Below are 23,207 nucleotides of genomic sequence, written 5' to 3'. Positions count from 1 at the left end.
GGCTTTGAAGGGAGAGGGGACCCCACAGGCCCTGTCAGCTCAGGGCGGGCATTCCAAGGAAAAGAATCAACTTTTCCTGCTAAGAATTTCTTCCCAGCGCCAAAGAATCCAGTCGCTTTTTAAAGTACTTTAAAACTGGAAAAAGCACATCTTCAGACTGGCAAACACAGTATTTTAAGTCTATACTGTTGACCATTCTGACAAAATATTGTGATCTTTTCCAGGTAAGCAGAAGCAACAGCTGGTAGCACAAATCCAGAGGAGAGAGTAAGACAGGAATCCTACTGTTATCTATTTGAGACTTTAATGAATTCTATTTTTAGATCTTTAATAAAGAGCTTCTCTTCTAGTCTCCTCCCACCAAATTTCTCTACTCAGGCAATTCAATCTTCCCAACACTGCTCAGTCTAAAAATATAAGACACTTATTCAGGCATGCTTAACATAACAGGTAGAGCAAAGTTCTCTACATTTCCTAATTTTCCACAAGATGCAGAACCCACCCCTGCTCAAGGACCACTCATCAGGCTGGTCTCCATTATTAAAAAATCCAGTAAGCAAGGCTCCCTGAGGTCAGGGCAGTTATGATGCAAAGATAACCTACCAGCCCAAACAGGAGTATACACATGACATTTATAGTGATGAGAGATGCGTGTTTTATGGAAGCATTCCATAGTAAAATAAGGGCCCAGAAAATGGATGGTGTCCCAGGTTCTGATTAATAGCCAAATAAAAAGGAAATGCTATTTGGAATTCCATTATTCACTGTATAATTTGTCTTGGCAAAAATTGGCTGAAGTATCAACCCAGTCCTAGAGAACTGAGCTAATTAAGAGAGGCATTTATGACAACCAAGGCAGAACTGGTTCACTTCTACTATAGACAGCCTTGGGAATCTTAAGTAATCCCTTATCAATCCCTAGAATGCTTGGAGGGAAATGCTCCCAGCACAGAGAGAGGTAAAATAGAAATGACCATATCATTTGCAAAAACAAACATCTCCAAGTCCACTAACCTATTTCAGTAGATACCAACTATTATTACTTTTTTAATGTTTATTTATTTATTTTGAGAGAGAGAGAGAGAGAGAGAGAGAGAGAGAGTGAATTCCAAGCAGGAATTCAAGAAATCCAAGCCCCAATGTGGGGCTTGATCCCACAACCATGAGATCACGACCTGAGCTAATACCAAGAGTTGGGTGCTTAATCAACTAAACCACCCAGGTGCTCCTAGATACCAACTATTAGAAAGAACTCTGGGGGCACCCGACTGGCTCAATCAGTAGAGCAAGTGACCCCTGATCTCAGGTCATGAGTTCAAGCCCCACGTTAGGTGTATGGCTTACTTAAAAAATAATAATAATATGGGGCGCCTGGGTGGCTCAATTGGTTAAACACCCGACTCTGGCTCAGATCATGATCTCACGGTTTGTGGGTTCAAGCCCTATGTTGGGCTCTGTGCTGACAGTCCTGAGCCTGGAGCCTGCTTCAGACTCTGCGTGTGTGTCTCTCTCTCTCTCTCTCTCTCTGCCCTTCCCCCACTTGTCCTGTCTCTCTCTCTCCCTCTCAAAAACAAATAAACATTAAAAATGTTATTAATAATAATAAATTAAAGAAAAAAGAAAGAACTCTGTAAGAGATGCTTCTTGTTTGTAGATCCCCATACTCCACATACAAAAACTCAACATCCATAGAAATGAAGAGCAAGTGCCAAGCTGGGCACTGGTCATTGTTTCCCTGAATATGACACATCCTTCCAAGTGTCTCACTTGTCCTTGAGCTCCCCTTGATGGCACCCTCCTCTATACTTAGGGTATCTGAGAGCTGGGACCGCCTCAGGAAGACTGAATTTGTGGCTACACCTACGCCCAATGGCAGAGAACATTGAGCCTGGGCCTCTGCATGGCTATAAAAATCACATATCCATACAAGTCACAGAAAAGGGACCAGGGAAAACATACACCATGCTTAAAAATAAAAACGAATACAAACCAGCCTCACTTGACATTACAGATGTGCTCCTACAATACAGATGTGCTCCTACAATACAGATGTGCTCCTACAAAACTGTAAGTCATGTCTCACTTTTTTCAAAAGCTTTATATTTAACATGGTGATAAGAAAGATTCTAGGGGTACTTGACTAGCTAAAGTCAGTGGGGCATGCAGCTCTTGGGTTGAATTCGAGCTCCACACTGAGTGTAGAGATTATTTTTTTTTAAATAATGAAATTCTTAAAAAAAAAAAAAAAAAGATTCCAAAAAAGCTTAATGCCCAAAAATGTTATAGCAACATTACATATTATAATCAAAGTAAGAAACAACTATCTAAGAACTACGAACAGGTTAGCCATTAGAAATGTTGTATATCTAAAACACAGCTCATGCTATAATGCTAAGAAAAAAGCAGGATAAAAATGGAGTCTATGCTCTAACCTAAACTCCGTAAAAGTGCTGCCCAAGGTCTCTGGAGGACACCCAGGTCTCAGGGAATAATGGCTGCTCCTAGGGAGAACTGGGGACTAAAGGGATGGGTAGAAGCTTTCCCTTGCATAATCCTTTTGAACTTTCTGAGTTTGTACCATGGGTTGGCATTTCCTATTTAAAGAGAGACTAGTGGGTGCCTGGCTGGCTCAGTCAGTGGAGTAAGCAACTCTTGATCTTGAGGTTGTGAGTTCAAGCCCCAGACTGGGTGTGGAGATTAATTAAAAAATAATAAATTTTTAAAAATAAAATAAAGACTGACTACAGGTGCCTGGCTGGCTCAGTTGGAAGAGCATGAGACTCTTGATCTTGGGGTTGTGGGTTCAAGCTCCACGTGCGGTGCAAAGATTAAATAAAACTTAAAAAAAAAAAAAAAGACTAAAATTGGGGGACAAAGGATTTTTCCTTTCTTTTCATTTTCAAAATTTCTTATTTTAAATATATGTATTACTTGATATAGCTTTTTCCCCACTATAGTGTCTTAAAATCCCATAATCATTTTGCCAAGAATGCAAGGACCAATCATCTTTCTTTTGCAGCAATCTCTTTTCAAGTACCTTACCTTGCCTTCTAGTGCTAGGCTGCTTTAAAAGTCTTTTATCTTCCTGAAGAGCAGAGGCGCTGCAGGAAAAGAAGGATCCAATATTGGTGAATGCCCACAACCAAAAAAGAATTACACCAAAGGAAGTGGGGAATGCCACTCAGTCTCCTGCCCACCCCACCAATCAGTCACCTTTCTTTGTCAAAGAGTGACAAACTAAATGTTTTCTGTAGAATTAAACCAGTACCAAAAATTGTAAACAATTTCAAAGACAGAAATAATTCCAATAGGGGCACCTGGCTAGCTCAATCGGTAGAGCATGCAACTCTTGATCTGAAGGTCATGAGTTTGAGTCCCATGTTGTGCATGGAGATCACTTAATTAAAATAATTATAATGAACAATTCCAATATCTAAATTTAGACAGTGGTATTTTAACCTCAGGGCTATTAAATGTACCCCATGATGTGTAGGACAAAGTCAGCCATAAAAGTGATTTTTTATGTTCAGTTGATTGTTCCCACTATGAGCCTGGTTTTATTTTTTAATGCTAATTTATTTTTGAGAGAGAGAACGAGCGAGGAGGAGCAGAAAGAGACACACACACACACAGAATCTGAGGCAGGCTCTAGGCCCTGAGCTGTCAGCACAGAGCCCAACACAGGGCTCGAACTCACCAACTGTGAGATCATGACCTGAACCCAAGTCAGATGCTTAACCAGCTGAGCCACCCAGGCACCCCTACGAGCTTGCTTTTAAAACAGAAGTAGATGGGCGCCTGGATGGCTCAGATGGTTAAGCGTCCAACTTCGGCTCAGGTCGTGATCTCGTGGTTCATGGGTTCATGCCCCATGTCGGGCTCTGTGCTGACAGCCTGGAGCCTGAAGCCTGCTTCAGATTCTGTGCCTCCCTCTCTCTCTACCCCTCCCCCACTCACACTCTGTCTCTCTCTCTCTCTCTCTCAAAATAATAAATAAACATTAAAAAAATTTTTTTTAATTAAAATTAAAATTAAAAAAAATAAATAAAACAGAAGTAGAGGCCCTGGATGGTTTAGTCAGCTAAGCATTCAACTCCTGATTTCAGCTCAGGTCATGATCTCACGATTTGTGGGTTCAAGCCCCACACTGGGTTCCGCGCTGACAGTGGGTAGCCTGCTTGGGATTCTCTTTCTTCCCCTCACTCTCTGCCTCTCCCCCACTCACTCACATGTGCACATGTGCACTTTCTCTCTCAAAAATAAATAAACTTTAGAAAAAATAAAGCCAAAGTATAAACCCAGGCACCTGGCTGGCTCAGTCCGTAGAGCATGCAGCTCTTGATCTCAGGGTACTAATTTCGAGGCCCATGTTAGGTGCAGAGACTGCTTAAATAAATAAATAAACTTATTGATTTTTGAGAGTCAGAGAGAGACAGAGAGCAAGTGGGGGAGGAGCAGAGAGAGGGAGACACAGAATCCGAAGCAGGCTCCAGGCTACCAGCACAGAACCTGATGTGGGGCTCAGACTCACAAACTGTGAGATCATGACCCGAGCCAAAGTCAGATGTCCACCCAACTGAGCCACCCAGTCATCCCTTTAATTTTTTTTAATGCTTATTTATTTTTGAGAGAGAGATAGAGGCGAGTGGGGGAAGAGCAGAGGGAAGATAAAGAATCTGAAGCAGGCTCCAGGCTCTGAGATGTCTGCACACAGCCCGAAGCAGGGCTCGAACTCAAGAACCGTAAGATCATGACCTGAGCCAAACTTGGACACTTAACCGACTGAGCACCCCAGGTGCCCCCAAAATTTTTAATTACAATAAAATATAAGTATAAATTAAATCAGCATAATGCTAAAGTTTCTTTCAGATTTAATTTACTCCAACAGAGAACACAGAACAGCTTCATCAACTTAGACATCTTCAGTTTATGATATTGTACCACTGCATCCCATCCATCTTTCCAGCCTAGACCCAGAGCAAAGTTAAGAAAATGCTTAGCTATCAAACCCAAGAAATAGGAAAATAGGAAAATAGGAAACCCTATTCATTAAAGCTAAATTAAGCCCTCTGGCTGGTATAATTTTGTAAACTACTCTAAAATCTTATTTATAGAAATTGCTATCTGAGCAGTATTACTGACTAATGATCAGAGTGAAATAGAACGGTCAAAAGGCAAAGCAGGTTATGTGACTCGTAGGAAGACTGTTTTAAATTATTATCCAGAGGCATAGACACAAAAAGACCCACTGGGAAATAACTAGATTAATCACTTGTGTATTCAAAACCACTATCACCTTACTCCAGGCCTAGAATGTCAACACAGAAAAAGCAGAAAAAGATGGAGGCTTAAGAAGCAACAGCACAGAAACACTGGCAAAGGCACAGATACACTCTTTAATGGGGAGGAGAGAGAAAACTCCAGAAAAGGACAGAGAAATCCTTAACCAATACACAGGACACACTGAAGAACAACACACTACCTGAATTTATTCTCACTTGAGTTCCCTTGGAGTTCAATACTCTATAGTCCCCATTTGGGCCCCCGCAATGAAACCAGCATTTCTTACTTCTCTGAATACTCTGGAAGCCTCTAGCCTCCAAGCAGTCACACTCTGTAGTGGTTCCAATCTAAACAACACACCCAGAGGACCTGCATATTGAACCAAACTTCTCATCACTGACTTCCTATACAGGCTAGGAAAAACCTCACAAGACCTCACTCTTATTCTTACCCATCCACTAAATGGGTCTATCACCACTTGCCATTCCACTAGGCTAGTTGTACACCTCTTATCAAGAAGGCTATGACCAGAATAAACTCAACTCAAAAAGGCAAGCAAGGTAAAGGGGGATCAACTTCACACTATCATGGGCTACCTTTAGTTTGCCCTGTGCAGGTCAAGTCTGCAAGTCAATGACAATTTTTCAATGAATCCAGCCAAAAGCCACATCATCCCTGCTATGATTCTGAGTCTCCCAAACTGTAGACATTTTAAAACACACTAGTCCCCTACCCACCAAGTGGGTCAACAAATCATGGTTTCTCCTCCCTAAGTACATCCCTTCCTCGCCATTTCTTTTGACCACCCTTTCTACCTCCAGCAATTGCACCCCCTGCAACCCCTGGATTCAAAACTGGAACACAAGCACTATCCCACTCAGAACTTCCAGAGATACCTACACCCTACTGACCCACCTCAGCCTTCAGGTCAGCCTTTTGCCCCACTTTTCCCCAAGGGATACTTCATTTGGCTCCAGCCTATCTACTCCTTGGTCCTTAGGCACAGCCTGGTCTTTACCTCCTCCACCTTTTTCAGCTCACCCAAGAACAGCCCCTCATCTTGCCTGCCTGCCACAGACTCAATCCTTCTCCCCTTTTGGCAGTCTAAGGGCCCCTCTTTATTCCAAGTCTCGCAAGTCCTCACCAGTACTTAGCTGATGCTGCCTTACTCCTCCATCTTTCCATTGCCACCTTCTGCCCCTTCTACTCAATGGTAAATCCCTGATGGTACCAGCACCATTCAGGTCCCTAATGTCTGCTGAACCGACTCATCTTGAACCTTCTTTCTCCCCCTTCATTCCCCTGCTGACCACTATTCTTGTTCAGGTCCCCTATCTCCCTACTGGAACACAGCAGTAACCAACTTGCCTCCAGTCCAGTCTCCAAACTCATAATGGAAGCTAACTTTCTCTTTTTTAATATTTAAAAACTAAATTTTGGGGGGGCACGCCTGAGTGGCTCAGTCAGTTAGGCATCTGACTTCAGCTCAGGTCATGATCTCACGTTCATGAGCTCGAGCCCTACATTGGGCTCTGTGCTGACAGCTCAGAGCCCGGAGCCTGCTTTGGATTCTGTGTCTCCCTCTCTTTGCCCCTCCCCTGCTTGTGCTCTGTCTCTCAAAAAAATAAAATAAAATGTTAAAAAAATTTTTTAATTAAAAAAAAAAGAATTATTGAAAAATAAAATAAATTTCTTTAATGTTTATTTTAGAGAGAGACAGAGTGGGGGAGGGCAGAGAGAGAGAGAGTCACAATCCAAAGCAGGCTCCAGACTCTGAGCTGTCAGCACAGAGCCCGACGTGGGGCTCAAACCCACAAACCGTGAGATCATGACCTGAGCCAAAGTCGGATGCCCAACTGACTGAGCCACCCAGGCACCCTGATAAAATAAATTTTTTTAAAGTAAACTTATGCCCATAGAATTCACAATCCCAAGATCAAAAGTCGCATGTTCCACTAACAGCCAGCCAGGCATCCCGGGGCTCATTTCATAAAACCACCACAGCTGTGCTCCAAGACCTTCAAGGATCCCTGTTCCTACATAACTCTAAATTCCTCCATGTAGCATTCTGGTTCCAACCCAACCTTCCAGAACATACAGAAAAGGTGGCCAGTCTTCTCTCTCCCACGCCTTGCCTCTGTTCCACCTCTTTTCCTTCCAGAGTTGTGATCTTCCTGCCATCAACTCCTTCACCAATCAAACCACTAACCTTTCTTGAAGGTCCAGCTCAAATGAAGTCTTCCCCTAAAGTCTGCCCTTGCCAGCCTAAGACCCAAGATCCTTGGCTTACTTCAGCATGGTGCCCAGAGCAACCAGCACAGGCCCAGGAAGGCTCAGACAAACCCTGATTTCTAAGAATGGTCCCTCACAGTATGTTCCTGGAATTCTGTGTGGAGTCCCTGACCAACTCTCCTATATCACCCTGGCATTGTGCCTACCACCAGACACCTGGGCTTGGTCTTCGCCAGAGAAGCACCCAATCAAGGCTACCATTATCAGTTTGATACAACACAAATGCAGGTGGGCATAGCCACCTGTGACTCTACCACATGACAGCTGTATGACCTTGGGAACATTCCTTCATCTGTGACTCTGTTTCGACAGTCAATATAAAGGATTCTTATAACCATCAGCAATGGTGCACACAGAACAGAACCAGAACCTTTGACTATGGCTGATATAGTTCCATCATATCGCTAACCTAGAAAGCAAGAAAGGCTGAACAATTGTGAAGTAAAGGACTGAACATACTCTCCTCTGCATCAACAAGAATGAACACACCTCTACTCTAAAATCAATACAATAGGAACAGGAAATGCAATGCCCTAAGCTCAAGGGAGAGAGAAGGTTTTTAAAAAATCAAATGCCATGCCTCTTCTTTCCCAATCTCCGTCAAAGTGGCCCCAGGGTCCACCATACCCCACCATTCTCAATGTTTAATAGACACCAGCAAACTTGCAGAAGACATAGTTAAATCTTCGGTCATGCTTAGTTTTCTGACCCACACATTCCTGAATGCAGGTTCCTTCTCCTACCTGCTCCCCCACCCCACCCCCCACCAACCCCAGCTTGGCATTCCCTCTGCTCAACCTTTTCAGCCTCTCAGCTGGCTCCTCCTCCCTCCTCATCTCTCCTCTACAGGCTGACCTCATGACCAGAGTTCCTGAACCCCTCCCCTCCCTGCACCACCTATGTAGTCACTAGCCAAGATCTTTCTAAACATGGGTCTGAACCATGCCACTCCACTAATTTAAAAGCCTTCTGAGGGGCGCCTGGGTGGCGCAGTCGGTTAAGCGTCCGACTTCAGCCAGGTCACGATCTCGCGGTCCGTGAGTTCGAGCCCCGCGTCAGGCTCTGGGCTGATGGCTCGGAGCCTGGAGCCTGTTTCCGATTCTGTGTCTCCCTCTCTCTCTGCCCCTCCCCCGTTCATGCTCTGTCTCTCTCTGTCCCCAAAATAAATAAAAAACGTTGAAAAAAAAAAAAATTTTTAAAAGCCTTCTGAGGCTTCTGCACCCGGAGTATAAAGTCTGAACTCCTGAGCACAAGAAAGGCCTATAGCTCCCACTTGCCAAGCTGGAGAACTCACAGGTGCTATTTTAGGAGCACATGTACATGTGGTTCCCTGTGTCCAGACCTTGCTGTCCCCCAGCTAATTCCTGCTGGCCCTGCAATGCTCGGCTTAGGAATTCCCTCTCTCCTCAGGCTCTCAAAGCACCATGTGAGCACACTTAGTGGGCAGATACTATCAATCATAGGTTCCCTAATCCCCACTGTCCCTGAAACTGAGTTCCCTCAGGGCAGAGCCAGCTGCTTTTACATGGGTCCCCTGAACTTACCACAAAACCAGGCAAGTAGTGAAGCCAAATATTAGTCAAATGAATTAATGCATTTTGTCAAATCAACTTTTCAAAACAGGGAAGACTTGCTTTCTTCCTCTTTCAACCGCAGCTCATATCTGCAAGAGCTTTCATGTTCCAACCAGGTGTTTGTTGCTTATATAGTACTGCTTACTCTTCCTTTCATACAGTATCCCACAGGCTTTGAATAGGTTCACACTATGCATCCTACTCTCCTCAAATCTGATTTCTCCAAGAAATGGCTCCTCTGCCTCCTTTGAACATACAGGCCATGAACTCTTATGCCTTGGCTCCACAGCAAACAAAGTCCAATTCAACTCCACACTCCAACTAGAGACTTTTATGCCTCCAAGGTTGAATCCTTTTTAAAACAGGGACATTCCAAAAGTATCGTTATCTCTGAGCACTAAACATAGAACAACCTGATAAAGTTACAATATTCCATCTACACAAACTCCAAAACACCTGGTAGCACATCTAACTCTTTATCTGGACTTCTGTCCTATAAACACCACCCTCCCTGCACTGAATCTGGGTTCCATGCCAGGAATCGTTTCTCCTTGCTTATTTAGGGAAATAGCAGGCCTGGCTCTTAAGTTAGAACTCTAGGCTATAAACGTGCTGTCCCAGGCTCTAGCTTTCACCAAGGCAAACTTCATGATCACCATTAAAACTAATCCAGAAGTCGGTTTACAAATCTAAAAGCTTCACATGTCATAGAGAACAAAATATCCATTCTTAATCAGCACTTGAGTTTGTACGAAATTAACTTGGAATTTATAGCAGGATTCTAAGCAGAGACAGCATTTTCTCTGGAGACACTTTACAAACACACCCGCGGGTGAATCTGGTTTTCCAAACACCAAGTAAAAAGGTGAAAAGACAGGCGGCTCCCAAAGAAGCTCAAGAGTGTGTGTGGAGGCGGGGGCAGGAGGGGGGACCCCAAAGCTCTGAGCTGCTCAGGTACCAGCGGCTGCAGCGCCCTTCCCCGCCTCCTGCGGGGGGTCAATGCCCCATCCTCAGGCTTCCGCCCAACTGAGCCGCGCGACCCTCTTTGGAGGGCCAGGGGGCGGCCCGAAGGCCGCACACGCCTGCAGCCAACGCGCAGGCCCCGCGTTCCCCGGAGCGCGGGCCGGGCTGAGGCCTGGCCCATCGCCGCGGCAAGCAGCCCGGGCCCGGCCGCGGAACGCCCTGAGCCTTCGCCCGAGGGACCGAGAAGAGGGGGGCGGCTCTCTCCGTGCCGCGCCGCTGCCTCACCCGCAAGGACGTCCGCGACCGTGTCCCTACCCCGGGCCAAACCGCGAGCAGCAGCAGGTGTTCCTCGGAAGGCTCGGCCGGCCACGGGGATAGGGGCCTGGGCTGCTAAGCTCGGCAGCAGTGGACGGGCAGCGCACTCACCGAGCGCCGGCGGGCGGGCCGCGGCAGGTGCTTGCTTCTCCTGGCCGCAAGACGCCGCGCCGCCGCCGCCGCTCCCCGGGGACTCGGCGCCAAGCTGCCGTCGCCGCCGCTGCCGTAGCCGAGCCCGAGGAGCGCGAGCGCCGCACCGCAGCCTCCGCGCGAGCACGTACCGGGCGGTGAGAGGGCGCCGAGCGCGAGGGCGGGGCGCGCGGCCGGAGCCTAGCAACCGCCTGACACGCGAGTGCCGCAGCCAATCCCGCGGCCAGCTCCGCGCGGCGCCGACCGGCAGTCCGCGCGACGCCCGCTTCTGCCAGCGTCCGCCGCCCCGCAGCGCGCCGCACCCGCGCACAGGCCCCGCCTTCATCCGCGCCGCTCTGCTCATTGGCCCGCCACGCCCCTGTCCAAGAGGACACGCCCTATCCCGGAAGCCCTGCCCCCGGCCAGTAGCGCCCGTCCCCGGGACACGCCCCGGCCCGTCCGGATTGCCCCCAGCCCTCTGGGCTGGTAGGGGGGGAGGGGCGTCCCGCCAATCTCAGGCATTGGGGCCTCTGAGACGCTCCCAACCGACCCAGGGTGGTCAGGCTCGAGAACTGGCCCTGCCACAACTGACCGCCTATCGTTTGGCCCTCCGATTTCCCTGGAACGCAAATCGAGAGGTATTTCTAAGCCATGAAAACAATCAGAAAGCGTCCTCTAAATTGCTAAGGATGACTACCCTGTTTTGTGGCCCTTACACGGATGGGGAAACTGAGGCGAGGGCCGGAAGGGCGGGAAGCTGGCCGCTCTCCAAAGGCCTAACCCCCAGCAGGCGAGGACGTCCGGGAAACGCTTCAGGCCTGACCCCCGTCCCCTCCCCCCGCCCTGAACTCAGGAATCCGTTGCCTCTCCTGGTGCCAGAAATAGCTCTGACCCGCTGGCGCTGGTCACTCGCTACTTGTGGCCCGCATTCTTTCAGGGGGTGAGGGAATAAGGAGCGGAGGTTACTGATGAGGTCCTCCTCCCTTCAAGGGGAGGGTCCTAAAGGTGCTCTCCCCCCAGGGCTTACCTATGGCCTCCTACCCCCAAGTCCCCAGACCTGACAGTCACTGGACCTGAATAATTACTGGATGGGTTGGGATGGGACTCATGGTGAGCTCTGCTCCGTTTCCCTACCAAACCGTAGTCAGGATGTGTCCATTCCCTCCTGGGCCTGTGTCCAGGCTGGAATTCCAAGCCTACACTTTTGTCAGAGAGCACATTCTGAACACAGAACTGGCTGCTGCCTGCGTGGGGGTCCTCCCTGCATCCAGAAAAGTCTGGGTCTCCCCTGCTTTCTCCTCCTTAAGGAGTGTCTAGGAAAAATAAATCTCAGAGAGCTGAAAGTCTCATCTCTGAAATACACATACCTGTCTGATTTTTTTTTAAGATTTTTTAAAAATAATATTTATTTCTGAGAGAGAGAGAGGGAGAGCAGGGCAGGGGCAGAGAGAGAGAGAGTGAGACAGAATCTGAAGCAGAGGGCATCTGGGTAGGTCAGTCAGTTACGTGTCCGACTTCAGCTGAGGTCATGATCTCGTGGTTTGTGAGTTTGAGCCCCACATTGGGCTCTATGCTGACAGCTCAGAGCCTGGAACCTGCTTCATTTCTCTCTCTCTCTCTCTCCTAAAAATAAACATTTAAAAACATTAAATAAAAATAAAAAATAAATAAAAGAATCTGAAGCTGGCTCCAGGCTCTGAGCTGTCAGCACAGAGCCCTACCCAGGGCTGGAACCCACAAACCACAAGATCATGACCTGAGCCAAAGTTGGATGGTCAACCCACTGAGCCACCCAGGCGCCCCAAGTTTTTGTGTTTTTTTTAAAGTAATCTCTGTATCCAAAGTGGGGCTCGAACTCACAACCCCAGGATCAAGAGTCTCATGTTCTACCAACTGTGCCAGCCAAGCGCCCCTGTGATTCTTTATACTTAAATGCATAAGCTCCAAACCTCATTCACATAGATTAGAAAAGGAACTAAAATCCAGGGAAAAGGCCCCAAAACCATCCTTTACATGTTAAAACTAAAAAATTAGTGGCCTCTCAAATCCAAATTTAAAATTCTGCTGCTTTGAAAAGGCTAACAATGTGGAAAGTTATTGGGTTTCTAAATAAAATACATTCTTTCGTTCACTCCTTCATTTTACCAAGTCTCCACACTCACCCCTCCCCTCCTCCAACATACACCAGGCACTGCTTTGTAGCCCTAGGTTCTGCTGGGCATTTTAGTGCCCACTGTATAGGTATATGTTATGTTTTTCCGAAGCAAAAGACAGCAGTGAGTGCTGACCTCCTGAGGCACCGCCCTCCTACCATCTGCACAGAAGCTGCTGGCCATTCTAGTCCTCACTGACCATCCATGGCTGCCAGAGTAACTCCACTTCTTCCCTTTTGGCCCTGATCTTCCTAAATGAAGCACCAGGCCTTATTCTGGCCTCCAGAGTGCCAGTGCCCCATGCCTAAGCACCCCCCAGATTTCTGACCAAGGAAGGGACCTCAACCAATTGGTGCCAGAAGGTGGAATAAGACCTTCCTAGTCCTGGAAGGATGGCGCAACAACCAGAGTGTGCCTGAAGCCCTCACAACCAAATCCTTTCCAATCTTTGCCTCTCTAAGTTTGGGGTTCAGTTAGAGGCACTGACCCTAATGCTCTCCCCCTTCCGTAGACCTTCAGTCCTGGCACATCTCACAGGTTTTCCTCCCTCTAGCCTCTAAACTCTGGGCCTCACCGCTACCTTCTTCATTTTTGTCTGGAGCTGGAGTGCTCCCCAACCCCCTGTTCCTTCAGGCTCTAAAAGGCAGGCGTCCTGGCTGGCCAGAGTTGACCAGCCTTTTGGGGCCTAACTAGCCCCAGCTAGAGCCCAATCAGCATCCCCTCACCCCCAAAGGCCATAAGAAAGTAAAGAGGGAAGTAGACAGCTATCTTCATGAGCCCCTAGGTTAAGTGGGGGCTGTAAAGTCAAAGCTTGTTACTCTCTGTAGTCCTGAGAGTCTCAAAGCCTTTCCCCTCCCGGGGAAAAGTGCATAACCCACCCTAGGGCTCAGCACAAGGTCCCCAGTGACTCACTCTTGGGTGCTATTCTGGAATCCCAGGAAGGCCTAGGCCACCCTAGGTCAGGCTTGGTGCTCACAGCCAGTTTGAGGGCATGGCCAAAAGTGAGGCCCAGAGAACACCCAAGAACAGCTGTCCAAGAAGCCCATGTGGTATGGGCTGGGGGAGGATTGATCAAGATGCTGAGAATGGGGCTCTTCAGACCTGACAGCTCAACTCTCCTGGCCCTTCAGCCTCCAGTGCTTCCTCCACTTAGACCCTAAGCCAGAGGCTCCAAAAAAATTATCTGATTAAGGTTTGTCTCTCCCACTGGAGTATGAGCCCTTGAGGCCAGAGACCAACCTGCTTGGCCCTACATTGCAACCATTACCTAACAGCCCGCATTTACTAGAGACTCAATTTCTGGTTGGGAAGAAAATCCGGAGATGTTGCTTTCCTCACTTCCTGTCTGGTAGTCATCACCAAGGGTCCAAACCCTGTGTAAAGCCCAAGGAAGATGTCCCAGTGTTTACCTGGGGCCAATATGATCTTAGCTAAAGCCTTGATTCTAGCTCAGACAAAACCCAATAGACACCAACACGGACCAAACTTTCTTTTGGTCCTAGGATTCCAGGACTTTTATTCTGGCTTGTTGCCAAGGAACTGAAGGCTAAGGGCTGGTGCCCAGCTTCAGACTCTTCCAGAGGGAGGGAGGCTCCTGCTCCTGATACTCCCCCAGACCCAGTGAAGAGGGTCAAGGGGCAGAGCTGGCTGAGGATGGAGGCTCCTGACCCAAATGCCCAAGCAGGGCCAGCCAAGTCAGGGCAAGGGAGGGATCCCTTTTGTCTGGATTTAACAGAAGGCAGATTGTCTGGCAGCTCTGGAAGAAAGAAAAGGCTGATAAGTTCATCCGGGAGAAAGTGCCAGTAGGAGTGTTTGCTGGCCACCACCAGCCTTCCCAGGAGCCAGTTCCTCTCTTGCAGGGCCCTCCACTCCAGCACTTCCACCAGACCCTTTTATACCTGACTGGCACAGGGCCTTCCTCCAGTCATCCAGGTGGCAGCTTCCACACCTGGCCTTCCACAAATAAGCATCCTATGGGGACACAAACCCCACAGCAAGAATGTGTGTTGAGTGAATGAATAAAATCGCCTCTTCCTCCTGGGTGGACACACATGTCTCAGCTACATCCCACTCCCTGCTGGCTCTGAAATAAGACAATCCTCCAAGGCTGACTTTGGGCAACAGTTCCCAAAACACTGGGCTTATGGCCTTGAACACTGGGCTAACACCAGATTAGGTCCGGTCTGGCTAGGCAGCCAGTGGAAGCAAGCAAACTGAAGGTCTTATTTGTTAATTCTCTTCAGTCACTGACCAGCTAGCCCCCAGTTGTTGGGGAAGCTACCGATAGATACTGTTCTGGTTCAGCCAGGTTGACATTCCCTTCTCTGCTCTCAGCCATGTGTCCAGATCTGGCTCAGGGCTCTGCCACTGGCTCCCCCAGGACAGGAACACCTCTTCCACTCAGAGCTGGCCTAAGATCTGGGCCTGTTTCTCTCATCAGCCTGGGCTCCCCTTAGTGGCCCCTATTCAAGAGACATTAATAGGCTACCCAACATCACTGATTCTCATTCTGGTATTGTGGCTGTTAGGTATGCCCTTGAAACACTGGAAAGTGTTGGACCCAAGTAGACAGTCTTTGCTTTAGGCTGAGTTCTGACAGAGACAGCCAGGGCCTCTAGGAGCCCCAACTGTGGTCTGGGGAATCCCCAACATTTCTGGAAAGAATGAGAAGGATTCCTGTGGCCAATTTGAGGGAAGCTAATAAAAGGATAAAGAGTGAACATTAGCTCCTCAGCTAAACTTTGCATCGTGTCCATATGAAGCATAAGTTCTTGCTGGGCCCCAGAGCTAAGTTCACTGTGTGATCTTATATAAGTCACTTGCCTTCTCTGAGCCTTTTGGTCATCCCATCATCAAGTGACCCCATGTGTGGACTTTAGACCTGCTTGCTCACTGAAAGTGACAGAAGATCCCTTTATGTGGCTGAGTCAGGGCCAAGATGAAACACCCATCCATGTGTTGTCAGTCCACAGATATTTATGGAGTCTATTGTATGCTGAGAACACAACCAGGGTTGAGAGGAACAAGCACTGCTGTTGTGGAGCCCAAACTCTAGTGTAACAGGATGAAGATTAAATTAGTAAGTAAATGAAAATATAATAATCAGGGGATGGGAATGCCAGGATGGGCCAGAGTCTGCTCTGTGGTCCAGCGCACCAGGGAAGTGAATCCTGCAGGAGGTGGATGAGGGAGCCCTAGGGTTTTCTAGGGAAGGAATAGAACAAGCCTAGGAAATGGCCATGGTAAAGGCAGAGGAAGAAGTGGCCAGGCAGGTCTGAGAACCTTGGAGGTAGCCATGGTCTGAGCAGTGAATGGAACAGTGAACAAAGGACAAAGAACAAATGGTGGGAGGGTAGGCGCCAGAGCTGGATTTAACCAGGTTGGGCTTTGCCAGGAGTATAGGATCCCAGGAGCAAGGGACATGGAAGCTGAAGGGCGGGAGCAAGAAGGAGGGGAGCGGGGATGGTGCCCTCAGGCCTCCTGGAAGGAATGTGGCAGGGTGAGGAATGGGGGGGCAATGGCTTGGCCCCAGCCCCCAGAGCCCTGTCCCTGGAAGGTGGGGAAAGAGAGGTGAGGGAGCAGGCAGGGGTAGGGGCAGAAAAGGGGACTTGTGGGGGAGGGGCACCAGGCACCACAGAAGTCAAGTCTGAACAAGCATTTAAAGAGAACATTTCTCACTTTCCCTGCCTCCACCTTCTCAGGGAATGCAGAGAGGTGGCACTCCCCCTTCCAGCTTCAGAGAAGGAGGAGGGGGAGGGAACAATGTCCGCTCCCTTGGGTTTGGGCAGTTCCTGGTACATGCTGCAGGTCTGAGCTTTAGAGACACCCTGCAGAGCCCCCCTGCAGAACAGAGCCTACTACCAACTCCTGGTTGGAGGGAAGTCCATGGGCTGGGCCAAGGTGGAGGTGGGAGAGAGTAGAAGAGGGGATGAGGGTGAGCAGGAAGTGAGGAGTATAGGGGGAAGGCCCCGCCACACAGGACAGGTTCCAGGGCAGTTTCCCACCCAACTCCCCTGGGATGCTGCCGGACACAGATATAAAGAAGGCACTGGGGACTGGTAGGGTATCATCTGGCAGGCAAGGAAGGCCCTGGTCAGCTGTCCCATCCATCTCCCTCCTGCTCTCTGCTCAAGGCCAGTGACCTTCAAAGGTCCATCTCTGCTGTTGCCATTTACCCAAACTGGACTGAGGTCCTGGCTGGGGTCACCCATGAATGCACAGGAGAGGGTCTATGTCCATCAGCAGGGATCAGTAGGCTGAACCTGACAAGGGACCCCAGAGACCAGGAAGGCCTGCAGTGGGAAGCACTGGAGGCTGGGCTCAGCATGGGCCCTTGAGGTAAGAGATACCCCCGCTTAAAGTCAGAGCTCTGGGTATGGGCATGGCTTGTTGCAAGCACGGTGATGGCTCTCTGCAGAGGCATTGACATGTCCCATATAAAGACCCATTCATGACAGGTGGTGAGTTTCCTCAGAGGTGAAAAGAAACATTCATTAAAAAAAAAAAAAGAAAGAAAACATTTCATCTGTCTCCCCCATCCCATCTCCATGCCCCCAGGCACATAAGTGATTGTGGCAGCTGGTATAATACAAAGGTGAGGACTTGAGGGTAGAGGGAAGGCTGCTCTGGACAGGGATATCCTGGGCCTCAGAGCCAGGGCCCAGCAGCTGCTCATGCCATGTTGGAGGGGCCCCAAAAAGAAGGCTGGCCTCAGCTGACCCCCTACCCTCCTTCTGCCTGAAACTTCCTGGTACTCTGCTGCCTGGGACCCTTGGTAATTAGTTCAATGTCAGTGGCCCTGGTGTTGAGGTGGGCCAAAAAGGGGGCCTCTTTACAGGCCTCTTTACTGCACCCACAAACACTGGGACCAATCCCACCCCCCAGTGAGTCCCCTCAGCTCACAGGAGGCAGGTAACTTCAGGCCTCCTTGCTTTTAAGGTGCGTGGGTACTAGTGGGCAGCCCAGAGTTGAGGCCCTGAGGGCTGGGTGCACCCAGGCAGGGGCACTGGGGCCTGCCTCTGACTGGCCACTTGAGCAAACCCCTTTCCCTCTCCAGACCTTTTCCCTTTCTGATCCTTGTGAACCAAAGTTTAACAAAAGGCCCATGGTTGTTTCCTTTCCTTCCTAGAAGGGCCCAGGATATGGGTGCATATGAGGAGCTGAGGCGGGGAGGAGAAGGAAAAAGCAACCCGGGGACTAGTGTGGGCTAGGGTTCCAGAGGGGTCCTGAGGAAGGCAATGCAACCTAGGAGGATGGTCTTGGGGGAAACCTATAGAAGGGGTAGGAGAGCACTTGGCTCCCTCCCTAGCTCCCGTCCCTAACCCAGCATTTCCTTCCCTGTAGATTTCCAGTCTCATCTGAATGCAAAGGAACAAGCAGATGCTCCCTTCCCCCAATCCCATCCCCATCCCCCATCTCTTCACTGGCTGCCATTCTCCATTCCCATGGCCCAGAAACCAGGGAGCTTCTTCACCTGCTGCTGCCCTGGCTCCCTCCCTCTTCTGGGCCTGCAGCTGTTCCCTGACAGCTGGATTACTGCAAGGCACTGCCACAGTCTGAACTGCCAGGATCACCTCCTCCTCCCCTGTCTTGATGGCCCTGCAGGCCCACCCACAGCCCTGTCTTTCAGATGTCAGTGACCTCTAGTCCTAGAGATCCACCACAGCTGTGGGCCACCTGCACCTTTGCAAGAAGCAACAGCTGCCATTTCTCCCAGGCTCCTCCAGAGCCAAGATCCCCTGGCCTCCTGTCAGCCTGAGGGTGAGGGGCCAGCACCTACCCCTTTGTCTTCTTGGGCCTTGGTCTTCCCATAGAACAATGGGAGGGGGCTGCAGGGAGGAAGAGCTGTGGGACTTTGTCCTCTGCTAGAGGCTGCTTTCAGCACCACCTGTTAACCCAGTCCTCATGTTGGAGCAGCCAGAGCAAACCTCAAAACCCAAATCTACCTGTCCTACTCAGGGCTCTCTGCCTGACTTTCTGTTGCTGGAGGATAAGGACTCCTCACTACCCTCTCACCTGCCCAGCTTTTGGCCCCTCCCTGTCAAAACTTTACCCACCCCCCCACCTCTCCACCTTACATCCTCCCCATATATCCCATCTCCACTTCCATTTCTCTTCATACCTACCCCCCCCCCACGTTTTTTTGTTACTCCAGGTTTGTTTGTTTTTTCAAGTAGACTCTAGACCCAATGTGGGGCTTGAACTCAAGACCCACCTTGAGATCAAGAGTCACATGCTGTATCTACTGAGCCAGTCAGGCAGGCACCCCTACCCCAGTTTATTCTTTGCACATGACTCAGGTCACGTGGAGCCTCTTTCAGTTGCTACAAACATGCCAGGCATTTGTCAGCTCCTCTCAAGCCCTCCTACATGCACCACTTCTGCCCACAGCATTCTTTTCCCACTTGGCCTACCTCATTCCTGCTCATCCCCTGTCTCAGTGTCTAGCCTGGACAAGTGTCCTTGCTCTGGATACCTGCTGAGCCCACCATATTATTATATCAGATTTAAAGTTTATCACTAGCAGGGGCGTCTGGGTGGCTCAGTCCATTAAACATCCAATTCCTGGGCTCCTGGAGGGCTCTGTCAGTTAGGCATCCGACTCTTGGTTTCAGCTCAGGTCATGATCTCACAACTCATGAATTCAAGCCCACATAGGGCTCTTGATGACAGCGCAGAGCCTACTTGCCATTCTCTGTCTCCCTCTCTCTCTCTCCCTTCTGGTGCTCTCTCTCTCTGTGTCTCTCTCAAAAATAAAAATAAATAAACTTCTAAAAGCATCCAACTCCTGATCTCAACTTAGGTCTTTTTTTTTTTTTTTTTTAGTCACTCTTTTATTTCTTTATCTTAATTTTACAGAGAGCGAGCATGTGTGAGCACTGGTCTTGATCTCAGGGTCATGAGTTTGGGCCCTACGTTGGGCCCCACATTGGGCATGAAGCCTACTTAAAAGAATAAAATTTTTAAAAAATAAAGTTTATCCCTAGCACAGACTGGACAATCTGTGTCTGTCTACTCCCTCCCTCCATCATGGGAACTTCTATCATTTGAGACACGGCCAGGCACTTAGAATGTACCTAATAAAATTGGAATGAATGGACATTTGATTAAAAATGAGGCCTCCTGGGGCTTTCTGCAGAGACCTCCCAGAGAATCCAATTGGCATTTTGGAGTCCAAACTCCAGAGCCAGTATAACTTCAGGATTCCCAGCTACCTGCAGAATAAATTTAAGTCCCACTCTATACCACCCTGGGCAATAGGGACTTGCCTCATCCCCTTTCCTCAACTCCCTGCAGAGTACCACCTGTGAGGGCCCCTCTTCCTCCACCTACCCAAGTCCTGCTTATCCTACTCAAGAACAACACCCACAAGGCTTCCCAGCATCTGACTTCTCGTTGTCTCTATGAGACCCCAAGCTCCTAGAGGGTTAAGATGGACTTTGATAATAACATCTACCATCATTGAGCTCTGTCCTGCACCCCCGGACACACAAAATCTCTCTGTACCTCCTAATAACCCTCCATGGCAGTTTTTGGCCCCAGGTTGCAGATGAGGAAACTGAGGCCCAAGATTTAAGTCACTTACCAGAGGTTACACAGTAAGTGCCCAAGCTATGGATCTGTGTTCACCTTTATAGCCTTCACTGTGCCTGGCCCAGGGGTGAGGACTCCACTGATGTTTGCCAAATGAGTGAACAAATGGATACAGCTGTATCCAAACTTCAACTAGCTGGACCCATTTACCTCTGGAGCCCAGGACCCAGAGGCCTTGGACTCAGGAGATGGCCCTACAGATTTGGGAGAAACATGGCCAGGCCCCTGTCTTCCTCCCTAGTGCACATGGCCAGTGGCCCCTTGGCCTCACCTTGGTGGGGTCTTGACACTGTTGAGCTATGAGAGTAAGGGGAGTGGGGGTGGTGAAGAGGTTGGAAGAAAAGGCAGAAGCCTCCAGATCAGCTAGCCCATTTCAAAGAGCAGTGAAAGGGCCTGGGGGCACAGTGATTGGACAGAGGTATTCTCAGGGTAGCCCGATTATAAATTTCTGCAGGATTATCGGGTTATGCAGCTCTGGCATTTAATCTAAACTCACTTGAGTCCTTGATTGTAAAAGGGTAAGGACCTGGGTGGAGGGCAGGGAAGTAACCAAGTCAACTCACAAAGCCCTTTACTGAGCATCTACTCTGTCCCCAGAAATGCAATAGAAGACCAAAGGCAGAAAAGTTAGAAGTCACAGCCGGGACAACTAAGAAGTGTGTATTCCCACTCCTTAGTGGGGAAAGCTGCATGCAGGAAACAAGGTGCGTGGAGGGGAGTCAAGCAACCTGCCTGGTCTGAGAAGGCCACCTGGAGCAGGGGTCACTGAAGCTGACTTTGGGGAAGGGAGCAGCTGAGTTTCCTGCTGGCTTGGTAAATTCCTGGGAGGGGTTCAACAGTGGCAGAGCCTGTCTAGGCCTGGCCAGATGGACAAGAATGGGGCAAAGGTGACTGCCCAAGCAGGCCCTGACCAGGCATCCTAGACTTTGCTGGAACTTGCCTGGCTCTGAGCAGAATGCTCTGGAATGGGGGTCAAGTAGGGGGAGCTCAGGGAAGGAGATAGGGGAACTAACAAGATAGGCAGCTGGGCAGCCTCCTGCTGGACCTGCATTGCCCAACACTGGAGTCATCTGTCCCAGATTCCTTTCATAATGGGATAAAATGTACCCACAGTGAGGCCTGAAGTGGGGCCTGGTAGAGACCAGTGACTTCAGTGGCAGGACAGTTGGGTCCCAGGAAAGCCAGAGAAGCATACACATTCCTTGGCTTCCTGTCCCCAGCAGCTGCAGGAAGCTGCTCCAAGCTCCCAGCTGTGCCCAGCAACCCCTAAGGACAGGAAAAAGTCTTGTATCTTGCCATCCCTCTGATTGGACACAGAGAGAGTCCTGGATGGGGTGACTGAGTACTCAATGGCAGGCCCCAAGGGAGGAGGTGGGGCTGCATGTCAACGTTTGGGGAGGCAGCTTAGGTCTTGTATGGGACAGAGCCTGTGGCAAAGGTCCCCAACCTTCCTTAATTTCATAATCTGAAAAGGCTGTTAACACTTTTCCCAGACAATCACTCCCTACACACACAATCTTACCTATCATTTAAAAGGATTCTGGGATGCCTGGGTGGCTCTGTTGGTTGAATCTCCAACTCTTGATTTAGGCTCAGGTCATGATCCCAAGGTCACGAGATCTAGCCCAGTGTGGCGCTTCACACTGGACAAGGAGCCTGCTTGGGATTTTCTCTCTGCCTCTGCCCCTCTCATCTGCTAACACATTCTCTCTCTTCAAAAATATAGATAGATGATAGATAGATAGATAAATAGATAGATGATAGATAGATTGATCCTAATCAGGCTCGGAGCTTCTGGAGTGTGCTTAGTTAAGGTCAGTGAAATTCCAGTCTGTTTCTGCCTCTGCTGGCTGTGAGTCATGGGTCATCTCCAGGCCATCTTGGCTTGCACTGCCCTCTAGAGCCTGAGAAGTTGGACTAGGGGAGCTTCTAGGGGCCCATCTGCTCTGCCATCTCCTTGGAGCTATTTCAAGTCATCCTACTGGAGACTCTAAAAGAAAGAACATCTTTAAACCCAGCTGAGAATCTAGACCTGCACTCACCAGAGCTGGGCTGTCCCACTCACACTAGGCTTCCCCAGCTTCCCAACAGTATCTATTATCAGCCTACCTTCCTCCCACCCAGATGAGTCTGGCAGTCAATACATGGGCTTCTGGGAGCTTTTGAGGCCTCTCAATCATACATACACTTATCAACACACCTTCTGTTTTTCTTTTCATTTATTGGTTCTAACAGTCATTTGACACATTTACTTAGCACTTGCTACATATCAGGCCTTGGGCTAAGTGTAGCATAAGTCCAAATCATGCCCATAGTTCTGGGTCCTGCCCGAGTCTCATGCCCTCCCAATTGGTTCATCTTGAAACTAAATCCTTCTTCCAATAATTTGGAGCTTTTTGGTAAGCTGCCCAGTGTAGCCACCTCTAAGCAGAGCCTGCCCTTGTTAATCATTTCTTGTTACCTCCTGCTGTCAACCAGCAACTTTGGATGCACAGTAGGCAGGAAGGGAGGGAAACAACTTCTGTCTGCCCTAGGATCCGGGAGACCTTTAATAAAGTGCCCTGGCTGAATCCTGGAGAGAGTATGCTGGATGTGTTTCTTGCCATTTTGTTCAGAGTACTTACCACTACTAGACATTATATGTAAACTAATTGATTTGTCTTATCTCCTCTACTAGAATAAAAACTCCATGAGAACAGAGCCTTTGTTCACTGTGGTATGTCTATTTTAAAGATTCATTAAATAAAAAAAATTCATAAGGTTGAGACCAGATTGTATACACAATGTGGTATCCTTCTGCCAGAATTGAACCCTGGTATGGCCACTCACTAGCTGTGTGGCCTTGGGCAAGTCATTCACCTTCCCACTCAGCTTTCTTACCTGTAATACGAGAGTAATGACTTCT

At 49.0% G+C, this 23,207-nt stretch overlaps 1 protein-coding gene and 1 long non-coding RNA gene across 5 annotated transcripts in view; one reads left to right on the top strand and one right to left on the bottom strand.

Annotated features, from left to right (window-relative positions):
* The window catches only part of DAG1 (dystroglycan 1), a 69,957-nt gene extending 59,093 nt beyond the window's left edge, over nt 1-10,864 (bottom strand). Inside the window, exons 1-2 of one of the 4 annotated variants that reach the window (XM_049640469.1) lie at nt 10,709-10,864; nt 3,043-3,101 (exon numbers count right to left, since the gene is read on the bottom strand). The gene's annotated coding sequence lies outside the window, so the exon portion shown is untranslated. The other 3 variants (XM_049640468.1, XM_049640470.1, XM_049640471.1) reach the window with 3 other exon arrangements.
* Nucleotides 10,865-10,959: 95 nt separating this feature from the next.
* Nucleotides 10,960-23,026, top strand: LOC125929352 (uncharacterized). The gene is made up of 3 exons (XR_007459845.1): nt 10,960-11,194; nt 15,675-15,788; nt 20,900-23,026. It is a non-coding gene; the product is annotated as an uncharacterized LOC125929352 (long non-coding RNA).
* The last annotated feature ends 181 nt before the right edge of the window (nt 23,027-23,207 follow it).

This window comes from Panthera uncia, chromosome A2 (genome assembly GCF_023721935.1).
Source record: "Panthera uncia isolate 11264 chromosome A2, Puncia_PCG_1.0, whole genome shotgun sequence".
Classification (NCBI taxonomy): Eukaryota; Metazoa; Chordata; class Mammalia; order Carnivora; family Felidae; genus Panthera; species Panthera uncia.
This window is presented reverse-complemented; position numbering and strand designations above follow the sequence as displayed.